At 49.1% G+C, this 16,038-nt stretch overlaps 1 protein-coding gene across 4 annotated transcripts in view; it reads right to left on the reverse strand.

Annotated features, from left to right (window-relative positions):
* ZFHX3 (zinc finger homeobox 3) overlaps positions 1-667 on the reverse strand; it is a 237,038-nt gene extending 236,371 nt beyond the window's left edge. For 2 of the 4 annotated variants that reach the window (XM_074370501.1, XM_074370498.1), the window contains exon 1: positions 528-667. The gene's annotated coding sequence lies outside the window, so the exon portion shown is untranslated. The remainder of the gene's footprint in view (positions 1-527) is intronic. The other 2 variants (XM_074370496.1, XM_074370503.1) reach the window with 2 other exon arrangements.
* Positions 668-16,038: the final 15,371 nt, after the last annotated feature.

Genomic DNA, 16,038 nt, shown 5'->3' on the forward strand with positions numbered 1-16,038 from the left:
GCTTGGCACCGCGAACCCCCCCTCGCCGGCCGCCGCCTTTGTCTCGGCGCCCGGACCCCGGCCGCCCTCCCGCCCTTGGCCCGCGCCCCGGCCGGCCCTGCCCGGCGGCGCCTCCAAACTCGCCGCGCGGGCCTCGCCCCGGGCGCCTGCACCCTCCCGAGGGTCGCTGGCGGCCGGCGGCGGCGGCGCGGGGGCCAGGGAGGAGGGGGCGGCACGGGCTCGGCGGCGGCGGCGGCGGCGGCGGCGGCGGGAGGAGGAGGAAGAAGAAGAGAAAGAGAAAGTTTGGCGCAGGGGGAAGGCGAGCGGGACGCAGCGAGCGAGCAGGGCGCGGGCGCGGGGAGCGCGGGCGGCGGCGGCCGGGCGCGGGAGCCGGGAGGGGGCAGGACAAGCCCCATGCAAAGCAGCCCGGGCGCCCCGAGGAGCCCCGCGTCCGGGCGGTGGCGGCGGGAGGAGGAGGAGGAGCAGGCGGCGGCGGCGGCGGCGGGAAAAAAAAAAAAAAAAAAAAAGAGGGAAAAGTTGCCACTTACGCGGTTGCTTCTCCGGCGGCGGCGGCTGCAGCGGCGCTGCTGGCGGCGGCGGCGGCGGCGGGAGCTGGCGGCGCTTTTAATCCCGAAAAGAGGCGCTCGGGCCGCGGAGCCCATCAAGACAGCAGCGGCGGCTGGCGGGGGTCGGCGGCGGCGGAGGACGCGCTGCTGGCGGCGGCGGCGGCGGCGGCGGCGGAGCTGGAGCGCGCTCGGCGGAGCCCGGGGCGGGAGGCGGCCGCAGCCGGGGAGCCGGAGCCGCCGCCGCCGCTGCCGCCGAGCAGCATGGTTGGCGGGGAGTTTACAGCCCCCGGAGCGGGCAGGGGCCACGGAGGAGAAGCGGCGGCGGCGGCGGCAGCGGCTCTAGGCTGTAATTGGGATGCAAAGCAGGCGGTGGCGGCGGCGGCTGCGGCCGGGAGGAGGAGGAGGAGGAGGCGGCGGCGGCGGCGGCTGCAGCGGTCGGAGGGGACGCGCTGGAAGTGGGAGCTGATGAGTGAAAAGAAAAAAAAGTCTTTGGATCTTTATTCTGCTAATTAGTTTCCTGCAAAAAATGGCTGTGATTAATTCAGTGCGCATGTGCTTCATTACCCAGGCACGACGGGAAGGGCTAATTAGCCACCTTCTGGATCAATAAGATTCAGCAAAAAAGAAAAGGGGGAGGTGGAGGGAGGCAGAGGGGAGGAAGGGAGGGGGGAAAAAAAAAACCAGGGGAAAGTGATGAGCAGGGCGAGGAGAGCAGGAAAAGAGGATGGGAGAAGAGCCCAGGAAGAGGGAGAGAGGCACCAAAAGTTTATGCATGTATTAAAAACACATACACACACACACACACACACACACACACGACACACGCGCGCGCGCGCGCGCGCACACACACACACACACACACACACACCGAGAAGTGAAATGCAGAGAAGCAACAATAGGAACCTGGCTAAGATTTTTTTTGTTTGTTTCCTTTCTTTTTTTTTCCTGTCTTCTTTCTTTATTTTTTCTTTCCTTTTTCTTTCTTTCTTTTTTTTTTTTTTTTTTTTTTTTTTTTTTTTTTTTTTTTTGGCGAAGGCAGCAATGTTTAAATTAAATAGAAAGAGAGCATCTTCAAAGAAGAGAGAGTTTGGAGGGGGGGAATAATGGAGTGGGACAGCTTAAAGCTAAGATTTAAGTGAAAGAGCAGAGAAGCAGCCGAGACTTAGAATAGAGGTCACTTTAAATTGCAAATTGGACTTTTTTTTTTAAAGGAGGAAAACTGCCTCTCCCCAATCAGAGGACAAATGGAGAAAATATGGAGAAAACTTTAACACGTACCATAGAGTAGACAAAAAAAAGATATAATATGTTAATTTTGACTTCTGAAATAAGACGCAATCTTCTCTAGTTCTTTAGGAGGAGAGGGGAAGAAGGGGGTGATGATTAGAAGAAATAAAAGGCGGGAAGTGAATCAGAACTGAAAGGGGGTAACTTAAAGAAAGACAAGAAAAGGAAAAGTTGCACTTGAAAACAAGTCCAACTTTCTACCTTTCTGGACTTCAAAGAAAAATAAAATCAATTTTCTCGTGTAAAACCTGGAAAGCAGATGTTTTCAAAACACAGGAAGCTATTTTGCCATCAAAAGCAGCGATGTAATAAAGGCAGTGAAAAATAATTTCAGACTAAATTCATAAGAAAGAAAGCCAATATATTTAAATAGCGAGGAAATGTCTAGAGTGTAGAAGGGGGGGCGGGGATTACATACCTCTTCCCTAATGCCAAAAAAAAAAAAAAAAAAAAAAAGTCTTATAGCTACCTCCAAGAGTTTGGAGCAGTCTCGAAGCCAAAGGGCTTGAAATGAGAGGATGGATTTCAGATAAAGACTAGGAGCGGTACATCCCACCAGAGCCCAAAGGAGATCCCTAGAATCAAAGACAGCAACTAGGGACCCTGCTACTGTACCGATTCCCAGTACATCAAAGCCATCACTTAGGCGGGTGAACGGTACCTCCAAAAAGCAAGCAAACAAACACAGGAAGAACAAGAGTCTCCATCTCTCTCTCTCTCTCTCTCTCCTTTTTTCCTTCCCCCCTTCAAATCGTAGCCTTAGCATCACTGTTACTGCAATAGATTTTTTTTAATGACAAGTATGTATTTATTTTAGTTCTAAATATGAACTAGTGCCATTGAAATTACAATGCCTGGAATAAAGTAAAATGCAATTTGCACTTTAAGTCATCTGCAAACAAATGTAAAAACAATATTCATATTTTTGAAGGCATTATTAGTGAACCCTGTAACATCAGGTAGAGAGAGAACGCGCTCTAAAACTTATCTTTCTGAGAAAAAAATTTTTTGTCCCAGCCTCACTGGATTATTTATTTTGAAGGAATTGGGGAATTAATCGGGAAATCTGTTTGATTAGAAGGGAATTCTTCATCTTGAGAGATTTTCCAATGCTCTTAAAAGCATGCAGCTTCTTAGGCAAGACTAGGAGGAGAAAACCGGTTTAGGATTTTGCAGGGTTACCTCATCTAATCCTTCTGAATTCACTCTGGGAATAATGCTGTTTTATTTAGAAAAAAATACATTTAGAAAAATCAGGGGTTTCCTCTCTAGGAGCCAAATCTGGATTGCCATTCAAACTTTTCCTGGCTGCCTTCCATGCGGGACAGTAGATCAATAAAGCCTAGTCCAGCCTAGCTTGCTACAGGTTTCACCAGTCAGTGCTTGCAAAACCTTTGTCATTTTCTAAAAATAAAAAAGCTAAAAGTTATTGTAGAAGAAGGGGCTTTTTTTTGTCCCCTGCACAATGTGTCTTTTGTGAGGTTAATGCCATTCTGGGCTCTCGATAGCCCTGGACAATGGGAGCTCTCCAGGAGTCTGCAAAGACTCGGGCTTTTTTCTTTCTTGATTTTTTTTTAAGGGAAGGATGAAACATTCCTACAGTCCAAACACAACTTCTACTTTGATTAAATAAATATTTATCTTTATTGTAGCCATTGTATATTTTTACCTTCAGTTTGTCCGGTTTCTGATTATTATTTTAAATTTTTCATTGGCAACAGTTAATCTTTTTTTTTTCCCTTTCAGTCCAAAGTGCAGGTCAGTGTAAAATGTAGCTGACTGAAGGAAGACTGGTAAATTCTGAATTTTTCCATTATACATCAGGTAAGGAAAATTGTTCAGACCCTCAGGAGTATATGTGCTTCCTATTTCTCTGTCTTCACGAATCTTCACAAATCTGTTGGTTTATTTTTCAAAAATGTACCAGAATTCAATTTCTCCTTGTAGATGTTGAAATTTCACTTAAATGCTATGTATTTATTTTCTTTTAAAAATGTAAATACTACTAGAAGCGAACTTGTAGCTTGTTTCTTATATAAAATGGCATGAAGGAAGGCAGTCTCTCCCCTGGTAGAGGCTATTTGGGGGAAATTCTGGATATAAATGTATTTCGTGTTGCAATATAGGAAAATGTCAGCTTAATCTGGTAAATACTTATGCTAATTTTACTGAGTGAATTCGTTATAAGGAGGAGAGGTACCAAGCTTGTATGATTGAATACTGCTTAGACAATAATCCAGTATCTATATGGATTATTTTATGTACAAAATGAAAAAAGGAACTAAGAAATTTGGAATCTAAATCCTTCATTTAGCTGGCAAGAGGACAGATCATTTTAGACCAATCTGTTTTTAAGACATTTACAGTAAGGAGGGAAAGTGGAATGTAGGCTAAATATTGCATTGATGTGTATATTTCTCTGCCTTTCGCTCAAATGAATGGATGTATATATAAACACAAAGATATATGCAGAATGGGTACATAAATATCCATTTGAATGACTTTAGATGTCTTTGCATCTGTGTGCGTGTGAATATATATATGTGCACACAAATATACAAGGTGTACATAAATACAGGTGCTGTACAGAGCTGTGCTCTCGGGCTGGGGGTTTCTGTTTCCAGATCTGTTTGAAGCTACTTTTTTGCAACCATAACATAGAAACGGTGGTTTAATGATTAAGATGTGGATGGCAAATTTGAGTAAGACTCTGCTCCCCTGCCATTTTTAGAATTTGGGGTTGCAATGTGAGCAGCTATTATTTGGTCCAAGGGCTAAAAGATGCGATGGGCCAGTCTTAAGTGGGAAGGGAGGGGATGGAGATCTTAGGAGATCTCGCTTCCAAAGAGCCTAGCTGCTGGGCCCTGGGTTCTCGTCTGCTGGGGGATTGGGGACGCAAAAACAAAAAAGGTAGGAGGAAGAAAAAAGAAAACCCCGTGTAGAGGCAGAGAAGGTTGAAAGGACGCCTCTCCGTACAACTCAAGAGCTAGATCTAAGAGAAGGGTTGCAGGGTGAAGAATGTGCGGCCCCTTTTTGAATGTGTATTGTTATTCTAAGGCTATTGTATGTACGTGTTACTGTCCTTTCATTTGCCACGACAACATATGGATTCCATAAATGCAGACATGCCGAAGTGCATCTGTCTGGGTAGTTAACATGATCCAAACATCCCTCTTCGTTCCGCTAACTCCGGCTCTTTCTCGGGCTCCCTGGCAGCGTTCCTGGCCGGCCGGCCCGTGCCCCAGGCTCGCAGCGCCCCTCAGTCTTGCCCTTTCCTGGGCTCCTCGTGATATCCGAGGTGCCGCGCCGAGGAGGCGGGCTGCTCGAAGTGCCGAGGTCAGAGGAGCCGCTGCCGCCGGCCCCTGAGCGTGCGGGGATGAAAGGGTTAAGCTGCCCGAGCTCGGGGAAGGGGCTGTGCTCATCCCAGAGCGAGGTGCAGCGACCAGCAGCTGTGATTTAGGGGTCAAGTCCGAGATCACCTTTCTCCTGCCTCTGGAAATGGCAGAAGACGAGGTAGAGAGGGACAAACTGGAGAGAGAGGCAGCCTGGCGCGGCACTTGGCGCTCCATCCATCCGTTCCCTCCCCCTTCCCTCCAACCCACCTCCTGACCCCCAGACAAATGGAACAGTTCCCCCTTTCTCCTAGGGGTGCAGGGTAAGGTGTTTCTGAGCGTCCAGAATTGCTTCATCCGCAGCTCTGTCCTACCATTAAACCACTGTGCCCTGAGCCTCAACCACCAGATCAGAAAGTTTGCTCTTAACGCACAAGAAGGTGAGCAGCTAGGTCTGGGTGAAAAGTGCTCCCAGTCTGCAGAAATCAGGGGTGCCCGTGGCAGGATGGGGGACTTTGGATGTCAGCACCAGCCCCTCAGACTCCAGTCGTGCTCCTCCCAGTCCTGAGCAGATGTACACAGTGGTGTCCACTGCATGCAGCTTCTCGCTTTGTGCCCACATTCTCGGTCAAAAGCTTTCTTTCCCCTAACTCAGGCAGCCTGATGAATACTTCTGTGAAAATATTTTTCACACCTGAAAGATAACCAAAAACTAGATTCAGATTTGTTTCTGAGGCATTTTACTGGAAAAGAGCAAAGCGACTGAAGTCCCTTTTCCTTTTGCCGTTGCACTGGCGTGCCAACTTGTGGGTCTCAGTGCCCAGGTGATGTCCTGGAGACCAGAGAGTGCGCAGAACAGGAGCTTTCATTGAGAAAGGGCTTCCCAAATCCACCTCCACAAGGTTGGACTTCAGGACAACGACCGCTCTTTTGGAAAGTTACTCAAGAAAAAGGAGTTTCTAGTGGGAAAAGAACTGGCTCGAAATGACAGAGAGAAAGGGGAACTCGATCTCTAGGGGATAGGAGGCAGGTGGGGGGGGGTGCTGAGAATAGATAGGGAGAGGAAGCAGTGAGAAAGTCCATACACTAGGGCATGCCGGGGGAGGCTCAGTGATGCGCTCCCTAGATGCTCCCTCCAGCTGCCAGAGTGAGGGCGAATCACCCCGATTTCAGCTTCTGCTTCCAGGGCCAAGAGCGGACCAGCTGCTCCAGAAGGCAGCTGAGGTCTATCTTCCGAGCCCCACCGCCCCTAACCCTGCCAGAGCCTCCAAACCGCGGAAATCAAACCAAATTGGCCGCTAGAATCTAGAGAGGTTTCATCCCTGGGGCAAGGGGGAGGGAACAGCCTTTTTTTTTTTTTTTTCCTTTTGAACTCCCGATTCAAAAGAGACCACAACCTACTCTTGAGTGCCATCCCCAGTACATGGTTGTGGGTATGTTTCATTCTTTCATTCTTTTTTCCCTATTTCTCAGAAGTAAAACCTTTAAAGAATTAGCCCCAAACTTGGAGCGCCGGGGTCCTTGAAAGAGTTCCAAATGATAAAGCCTGCCCTTCATTTCGAATACATGGCACATTGAGAAAATGCAGAGCAATTAGTCCCAGGGTTTGAATCAGATTCCCAGTTTCTCCGCTTCTTTGCAATGGAAATCTGAAATCCAACCTTGGGGCAGGAGGCACCTCGGAGCTGGTGACTCTCCCAGGTTCCACACCGCCCGCGTCGCGGGCAAGTGCTGGCTCCCCTTTTGGTGACCTAGTACCACAAGTTTGTACTACATCTAAAGCCTGGGGCGGGTAAAGCAGAGAGAGAACTAACCTCATCTTAATGCAACAAAGTGAACAACTCGAGGACAAGAGACCCTTGGTCTGGCTGTGTTCGCTTTAGGGAATTCCAAGGGCATAACTTGGTGGGGGAAGGATCGAGGCTTCCGACTTGCCAGCCCAAGGCAGAAAAAGGGATCCTTGAAGAGCTTGGGCAGCAGGCTGGGGTGCAGGGTGGCGAGGGGGTAGCTGAGACCTGGCACTCTTTTGCCCAGAGCTGGCTAGGGCCAGCGTGGGGAGTTGGTGCCCAGGGTAGCACGTGCGTTGTTGACACGCAGACACGCAGGCATGCGCTAATGGAGGGATGCGTGGCTGAGCAATCCCCCGGTGCCTGCATTTCTTGCAGGCATGGCTTGTTTAATAGCCAGGGAATTGAGTGCTGGATTCCACCCCCCTTACCTTTTTTTTTTTTTTTTTTTTTTTTTTGCTGAGAAATGTAAAAAGGGACCCATACCGTGTACACATCCTGAAGAAACATGTGCATTTTTTTCTAGAGAAATACCTAGCGCCATAATATTTCTGATTTAAGGGGCGAGGGAAATCTTTGAAGTGAAGGAAATCAGTAGGGGATGAACCATCTTTTCCTGATTTTTTTGTGCTTCTCCTCAAAGGCAGTAATGAGATTTAAAATGAGAGATTTTCAGTCCTCATCCTCCCTCCCATTTCATTTCGCTCTCTCTGCCCCAGAAAACATCTGCGGTAACCGACTGCACGTCTAAGGGGACGGTTTAAAGAGAAACAAGGTTTGGGGAGCGCATCAACTTTCTTTTTCTTTTTCAAATGAAGCTGAAAAAAATTCCAAGGACAATTTAAGCACCAAACGACATCGAACAGATATTTTTCCAAAGCAGAAATATTCCAATTCGTTTGTTTCCTAGTCTTAGAAATACAGAAAGATTCAAACCCAATCTTCCTGTATGCGGAGGACACGAAATTTGGGGCCAGCGCTTGGTTAAGGCGGGTGGGCGGAGGACAGGGTGCGGCTTCACAGGCTCTGAAGATTCCTGTGTATGACAGGCCTGGGGTGCACTGGTTGGGGCTCCGGCTACCGGAGCTCCCCGCGGATGTCCTGCGGGCCCAGCCTGTGCCAGGGCAGCGGGCAGGGCAGCGGTCCCCTGTGGGCACAGCCACCTCCCTGCTTAATTCCAGGGCTGAGTGGCGCAGCAGGGACTTTCGACGCCACTTTCCTCTGGCCCAAGCATAGAGTGCACTCTTTTCGAGTCTGCTCTATTTCCCTCAGGGCTCCGTATTGTAGAGACCAGGGTCTGTTCCCTCCTCCCCAAGAACCACAACCTAGAGGATCCCGACAGTTTCCCGAGACACTGACCACAGTTCACTGAGCCAGGGCGCACATCCCTAATGTCTGGCACACCCAGCCTCTTTTCGGGAAAGCTTTATTCTCCTGCTGGCTCCGGGCTCCCGACAGGAATCCCAGGCGCCGGGACCCCTGGAGAGGCCAGCTGGGGAGCATAAGCTGGCACAGAACCACTGCCCTGGGATCTGGGCAACCCTCACAGGTGCTCGCAAGGCATGGCCCCTGGCTTGGCAAGGAAATGGCTCCCCACAGAACAACTGGAGCATCCCGTTGCGACCCTGCGGGGCGCCTCCAAGACAACCGCCAGGCCTGGGGCCTGGCCCCAGCAGCCGCAAGGGAAGGAGAGGGTAGGGTGATGGGCACACCTCTTGCCCATGGCCTGAGATGCCCAGGCCCAGCGCCTGTCCCCGCTTACATTCCATTCCCCATCCTGGGCTGCTCGTGGTTTCATCCCTTCTGCATCACTCTCACCAGGCTTCCCAGCTTCTTTCAGGACACAGATGCCTCAACTCCATCCAGTGGGGCACCGAGGTGGGGGCACAAGGCGGGGGCAACTAGGGGCCCTGAATCCAATTGCTGAACAGCACGGGGTGGGGTTCCCAGGCAGCCACTCTCCCAGCCAAAGCTAGGGTGCCAGACAGTGGTTCCACATCCCATATCCTTCCCCACCCACCCACCCCCAGCTGGGAGTGGGGACCCCCTAGGGCCCTTTCTGGACAGTAAGACCTGGAGAAACTGGCCTGCCAAGAAGGTGGGACTGGATGTTTGGGGTTAGCAACGGGCCGGCTTGAAGGGTGCCCATGTCTGCGTGTTTGGTTCTACAGTCTCCCTCCCTCTCGTTTTGTCTGCAAAGAAAAAGGAAAGCGGTGGATTTGTGCCGACCCCTCTTCCCACAGTCTGGGAACGCTGCAGCAGGAAGAATTGCTCATAACGACACTTAAGCCCCGACACTTGAATGCTAAAGGTTAAACTTACAGTCTTTGGGGAAGGGCTTCCTGCCAACTGGAACAGCGGTGCGCCTGCCACAGGCTCTCCTCCATCCTGCCCTGCTCCCACTCCAGGTGCAGCCAATGTCACTGGCCCTTGGGTCTGTGCACTTCAGGAAGAAGTGCCCCTGGGTGCTGGGTCTTCCCACCTCACCCCCACCCTCAGGGAATCTTCTTTCCCTGTCTCCTCATTATTTTGCCTGTGGTTGTTTATACCTCAGTTTGCCCTTGGCATCCCTGACCTGCCGGTTCCAACTACATCATACAGATGGACACTTTGGGAGAAACCACACTTGTTCCTTTTCCTTTTGCTCTAGGTAGTTGGTGGCCCCTGCAACTTAGCACAGGCAAAACCAGAGCTAATACATTGAACTTAGTGCCCAGCATTGGAGGGGTCTCCAGGGAGACCTTGGCTGTCCTTTTAAAGGGGACTGGTGTGGGGTGGGGGAGGGGGGCAGATTTTCAGGCTGGGAAGATTTCCCAGAAGGAACAGTCACAGGGATCTCTATCCCAGGGACCCTGTGCTGGGAGCCTGGGACCAAGAGCATTTCTTTCCTTTCCTCCCTGACCCCTACCCCCCAGCAAAGGATGGTGAGACTCAATTCATCAGCCTCATAAGGGGTATGCCAACGGGAGATCCGATGGTACAGTAAAGGGCATGGAGATTAGCTCTTAGGAGCCTGGTAAACTGGCCCTTTCCTCTTCCTCTTCCTCCCTCCTCCTCTCTCCCTGAAGGCCCACCATGTGTTGAGCACCTACTGTGTGTTGGAAGGCACTTTATAGGTTATTGTATTCCGTCCTCCCAGTGGCCTTGGAAAACAGGTATTACTAGTTCCACTTTATGGATGAGGAATATCAGACTCAGAGATTTAAGACTGCACAGCTTTTCAAGGCTCAGCTTGAATGCGAATCCAGCTCCTTCTGGCTTTAAAATTATTTCTGTTATCCCGTCGGCCTCTTGTTAAGGTCAGGAGAACCAAGGGCCCAAGGGAAAATAAGAGAGAGAGATGCAGCGTCACAGGCTGACAGAAGGGACAGAAAAATACTCTGGGATGGGTTCTCTGATTTTGATGTGGATTCAGGGCTGGATTTGAGTCCAAGAGAGAGGCTACTGAAAGTCATAGAAGAAGATGTTCTCTAAAGCCCCAAAGACAGAAATTTCAACGAATCACAACAGCATGAACAAGCCCCCAAGATGACGGCAACGGCAACATAATACCACCTCCAAAGCAGCTGCCCAGTGTACTGCTGGATTTGCAGGCCTGCCTCGGCCATACCAGGGGACGTTCATACCTGGCCTTTTTTGTCTTCCTTTGTAAATTTTCTTACTGTGTCTGAAGCGCAGACAAGTTTCTAACTTCTGTGAGTCAGTAGGCTAACAGGAAGGGATGATCAGATGACCAATTACTCATGAACAAATATGAGGAAATCCAGAAAACTAGGAAGAAGGGCAGTGATGCCCAAATAGCAGGCCTTCAGAGGGTCTCCTGGTCACTCTAGGGCTGGGCCCCGGAGCTCAGTTTTGCAGTCCTTCCTGAGGGGCACTTGGGGAGAGTCTGTGCACCAGCAGGCCTGCAGCCCCCTGAGAACAAGAATGCCTGCTTTGTGGGTACTGAAGTTTGCCATGGGAGGGTCTTTCCCCACCTCTGGCCACCAGACACTGAAGAGCTCCTTGACAGGGTCAGCAGCAAGGGGATGCACTATTCAGGTCAGCAGCAAGGGCTGATATCTCTTCGGTATGTTTAGCTGGGTTGACTCGGGCTGAAACTGCACAAATGTGAGTATGTGTAACTGGGCGGGACTGGCCAGGCCCCCATGGAGGGGTTGCTGAAAGCCTTGTTAAGGAAGTACTCCTGACCAGGCAATGCAATTACATAATGCTGCAAAAATAACTCTGGGCTGGGAGTCTTGTCAGAGTGACGTATTTCGTTAACAGAGAGGGGTATCAAATATCTATCTTTCAACCTAAGGGCTGAAAGGACACTTGTGGCTCTGATGGACCCCTCCTCCCCCCAACGAATGGGGGAAGTTGAAGGCAGGGAGAAGGAAGAAGCAGAAATGCATTTTTTTTCTCTTCCTTTTTCCAGGAACAACTAAAGCCAACACAGCTAATACTTAGCTGTATTCTGCTGCTCCTAAGTCCAGGTACACAGTCACATACACTCAAAGGAGTCTTGCAGTGGTCCCTGCTCTAAAAGGATCAAGGAAAGTGGAGGGAAAGGAAGGATGGGGGAGAGAGGAAGAAAAGAGAAGAAAAAGGGTGAAAGAGCTTTGTTTGTTGGCAGAGCAGGGTGGGGATGCATTATTGTTTTAGATCTGTGTCCACTAGACTAGGCTTCCCACAACCATCAACAACTGGTCTCATTTTGTCCTAGACTATTGTAGAATTAAAACTGCATCCCAGGAACCCCCTCACTCCTGGAACACTGCAACGGTCGGTCCCACTTCCTTCTGCAGGCTTTGGCTGAATTTCCAGAAGGATATAGAAAATTATGACCAAAATAAGGTAGTTCCTTTCAATTCAAAATTATTCAAAGAATGACCTAAATAAGCTACTCCATCATAGATGCAAAGGTCCTATTTCCAGGAATTTGAAGAATGAGACACATGTTTCCCTCATCCTTCACCATTTTAGATTCCAGAGCTTTCCAGGTGGAAAAATTACCCTTCCATCCTCTTTACTTTTCAGATAAAGCTTCCAGACATGCCTTTACCATTCTAAACTGCCCTGCCATGTTTTGGTTGGGAACCATTTTTCATCATTAAAAAACAAAAACAAAAACAAAAAACAATTCTGCTTGAAAGTCACAGTAACTTGTCTTTTTCTTTTTCTATTTTTCCATCTAATCTCTTTCGTGGGGTCTCAATTCCTCCAGTGGCATGATGGTCACATACTGAGCTGGATCAAACTCCTTTAGTATATTCACCTTGAGTCTGTTAGCATTTTCTTTTTCCTAATCTTGATAATCACAGCATCTGATCCTTTCATTCTAAACCGCAGCCTTCCAATCCAGCCTTAATCTAGACCCATCTGACCCTCTTCCGAAGGAGACAATGGAGGATAAGCAATCCACGCCCCCCCCACCCGCCCCCCACCCCGACCCAGCATCGGAGCTGAAATTTACATTCATCCCCACCTTCATTCTTTTTTAAAATCCAAATGTCTCTTAACTGTTTGAGCTAATTATAAAAGCAAATCGCTTTCCCTCCCTGAGTCATATTCCTGGGCTCATAAAAATGCAATTCCACTCGGAGACCACCTTGTCACAAACATGAAAAAAAAAAAAAACGCCTTGTTTGGGATGCCGCAGAGAGGAAAGGGTGAAGTGGCAGCGCCTCCCGCCTTCCCCCAGCCGACTCGGCCTTTATGGAGTCTATTTCCAGTCTGTTTACCTGGCAAGGACCATGTGACCAATCCAGAAGGAAATGCTGACATCATTGTCTCTCTCTCACACTTGTGCGGCCTCCCTCCTCCCTCCCTCCCAGCTCGGCCGCATTCCGGCATCCATCCTCCCCGCCCGCCTCTCTCCTGCGCCACCAGCCTCCTCCCCCACCACTCCCGCCTTCTCCCACTTATTTCTCTGTCTTCCTCTGCCACACTTTCCTTTGTTTTCTTTTCCCTTGTAGGCTGTCTCCTAGACTGTCGTGGACACACACACACACTTCTGGGTGCCCTTTTCCTTTCCCTTTTTCAACAAGCTTTTCTTCCCCTTTCATTCTCTTTCAGATCCGTGGCCATTGAGTCTTCGCTCTGTTTTAAAAATACACTTCCTCTTTCTCTATAGGTTGGAGATTTCTTTTTAAAAAAAAAAAAAATAGTCTGAAAGGCCTAGAAAACCTTCCCTGCCAAGGGTGGGGGAAGGGCAGAGCAAGGCTGCTCTGTCCAGCCGCTCAATTTCCTGCTCCAGTGGGCTTGGAGATTTAGGTGCTGGGGGCTTGGTCAAACAGGCCTTCTTTCTTTCTTTTCTGCCTTTCCTGTTCCAGTTTCCCTCCCGCGTTTCCATTGCTGCTGCAGGCCACACACACCCCCACCCCTCACCTCGGCCAGACGTCTGGCCCCTCAGCCCTCAGCCTTGTGCGGAGGGACCACGGCCTTGTGCGGAGGGACCGCATTCATCTGGCTCCTGTGCTTTCTTCCGCTGCTGCTCCTCATTTTGCCAGGGGCCCGGGAGACGTCCCAGCATCTTTCTAACCCCGGGACCCAGAGAGCTGGGAAGACCCGGGAGGCAGAGAGAAGGTTCAGCGGTCAGCAGCGCAGGTGCCTCCTGCCTGTTCCCAGGGCTGTTTATAGGAGCAACCCGCGGGACAGGGCTCTGGGGTTCGGCTGCTCTCAGAAAGCTTTTTTGATGCACGTAGGCACAGAACCAAAGCATGCCGTTTAGAGGAAATGTTTAATAAAGTCACAGGAGCCTCACACCGTTTATTTATCCTTACAGAAAGGTGAAGCTAGGATGTCCCTGGAAACTTTCTCAAAAGTAGACCGCAAGGTAGTGAGGCCAGAGGGTGACACAACTGGGGGATCACAGGGAAGGGCTGGCCCTGCCAAGAAGCAGAACACAGACTCTCACCTGGCCTTTTGCTCCCACCTCCCACCCCAGGCTGTCCTCTCCTGGGTTCATACACCTTTTAGTTTGGGGTAGGGCAGCGAGGTGGAAGGGGAAATGGGATGTCATGCAAAAGTGAGACCATTAAGTAATCATTACTTAAGGTGTGAACGCATAATCCCCAACCTGCACAATGGGGGGACACTACCAGGAGGACATGCTTTGATGGGCATGTTGACCACTGGGTTATATGGAAAATCAGAAATACAGCATCCTGTCAGAAGACCCTAGTAAAATCCAGTAAAATCAATAAGTAAAATAAAATAGCACTGGTCTTCAATGTTCAGCTGCATTCCGGTGCCTTGAGAAACTCGTCCAGTACTGTGTGTGTTAAAAGGACCCTGCAACTAGTAAGGAGAGAATTCAGTATTATGAAGTTACCTTCTGGAGACCTTGTCACAGATCAGTGCACAGAGCTGGCAGAAGGGTCTGGTTCAGGAGGTCCAGTCATAGACATGTCTCTTCAGGCATGTCAAAATCGAAATGCTGGAAATCCAGAACTTTCCACAAGCTTTAAATGTATTGTAGAAGTTCTAATTTTAAACTTCCCAATGTTATAGGTCCAAGGACTTGCTGTTTTGAGTTGTCAATTAGGTAGATAGCTCTGTTGGTCAATTAAATGACTTCTGTGGTTTCAGAACCCGCATAAAGTGGTGTTGAGAGTCTCAATGTCATTCTTATCATCTCCATGAATATTTATGGAGCCCTTCCTGAACTAAAGCACAGAAAAATAAGATGGAGCAGAGGTTCCTGGCTGTGGGCTTGAGATGCCTATGTCCCAGATTCCACACTATCCAACTGTTATCAGTTGTTGTCCAGCTGAAGCCCAAAACAGTAGAGAAAGGTGATGGAGGGCAATGGGAATTATGCCAAAAACATAGAAGGGCTCTAGATCTTTCAATATGGCACCTTTCAACTTTGGAGGGATCTGGGAAAGGATGCGTAGGAAGTCCTTTCCCCATCCCTGAGTCTAGCTCAGGATCACCTCTTCACATGGACCCTGCCCCCTGGCCCAGTGTTGAAGTTGAGCTCACCTAGTTTCTCACATTCAGCTTCCTGGGTAGGTTTCCTGGATTAGTTTATAACTACACAGGCACCTAAATAGCGTCAGTAAGATCCATGTGTTTCACATCTCAATAACTGTGATGATGAGAAGAGGCACATGCATTGATGAATAGACTTGTATTGTTGTTCCGGGTTACTCCACCTGCTTCCCCCAAGGAAAGGCACCATATGGAGCTTACACTTTACACATCTCCTTAAGTGCCCACAGTGCTAACTGTGCTCAGTGATGTGCCCGTGGTAGAGAGGACAGTGATAGCACTGATGATGATGATGGTGACGATAGTGGTGACACTGATTTGCTAATCATGATTCCAAGATAAAAACAGTTCTGGGCACAGAGGTATGCTCAACAAAGACAATGAACACACGTTAAGATTTCTACTGAATGTTTTTCTGAGATCTGGTTTTATTTCTGTTAAAAAATACTTACTCTATTATTACTTATCAAAAGAAACAATCTCGACTGCTGAGCCGGTGGGCTGGGCTAAAATGGCATAACAATAATACACAGTAGATAGACAATCACTTTTCATCGTCGGTGTATGTTTAAAAACATTATTGAGTTACCTAATACTTCTCTGTCTCAAGGCAAATGATGACGGTACAGAAAGTCCTTTGCTACTACCTAGAATATAGAACCTCTCACCTAATCTGCTCAGGGCAGGACATCAGAGAAACCATGCTGGGAGCTCAGGACAGACATGCCTTACGGTCAAGGTGTGAAGAGGGTTGGCGAGCTGGAGGTGGATGTACCTTGTAGTGATGTATAATGTACAAGTCAATAAATGGATTTGAAAACATACAGAAAAGTAAATAAATATAAGAAAGAACTCCTTAACTACCTGGAAGACTCAAGATCTTTTCTTATAACTTAGAGAGTGGAAAGATTACAGAGGACTTGGGTCCAAGTCCCAGCTCTGCCACACAGGGCTGGATGGTCTCCAGTGAGTCACTTAACCCTCAGAGTGTGTTCTCTCCCTGTAAAATGGAGATCACAGCACACACCCCACAGGGTTGTTGGAAGATTAAAATGAAGTGGTAAATATAATGTATCTAGCACAATGCCTGGCACCTGGCAGGTGTTA

The sequence above is a fragment of the Camelus bactrianus genome, chromosome 9, assembly GCF_048773025.1.
Source record: "Camelus bactrianus isolate YW-2024 breed Bactrian camel chromosome 9, ASM4877302v1, whole genome shotgun sequence".
Classification (NCBI taxonomy): Eukaryota; Metazoa; Chordata; class Mammalia; order Artiodactyla; family Camelidae; genus Camelus; species Camelus bactrianus.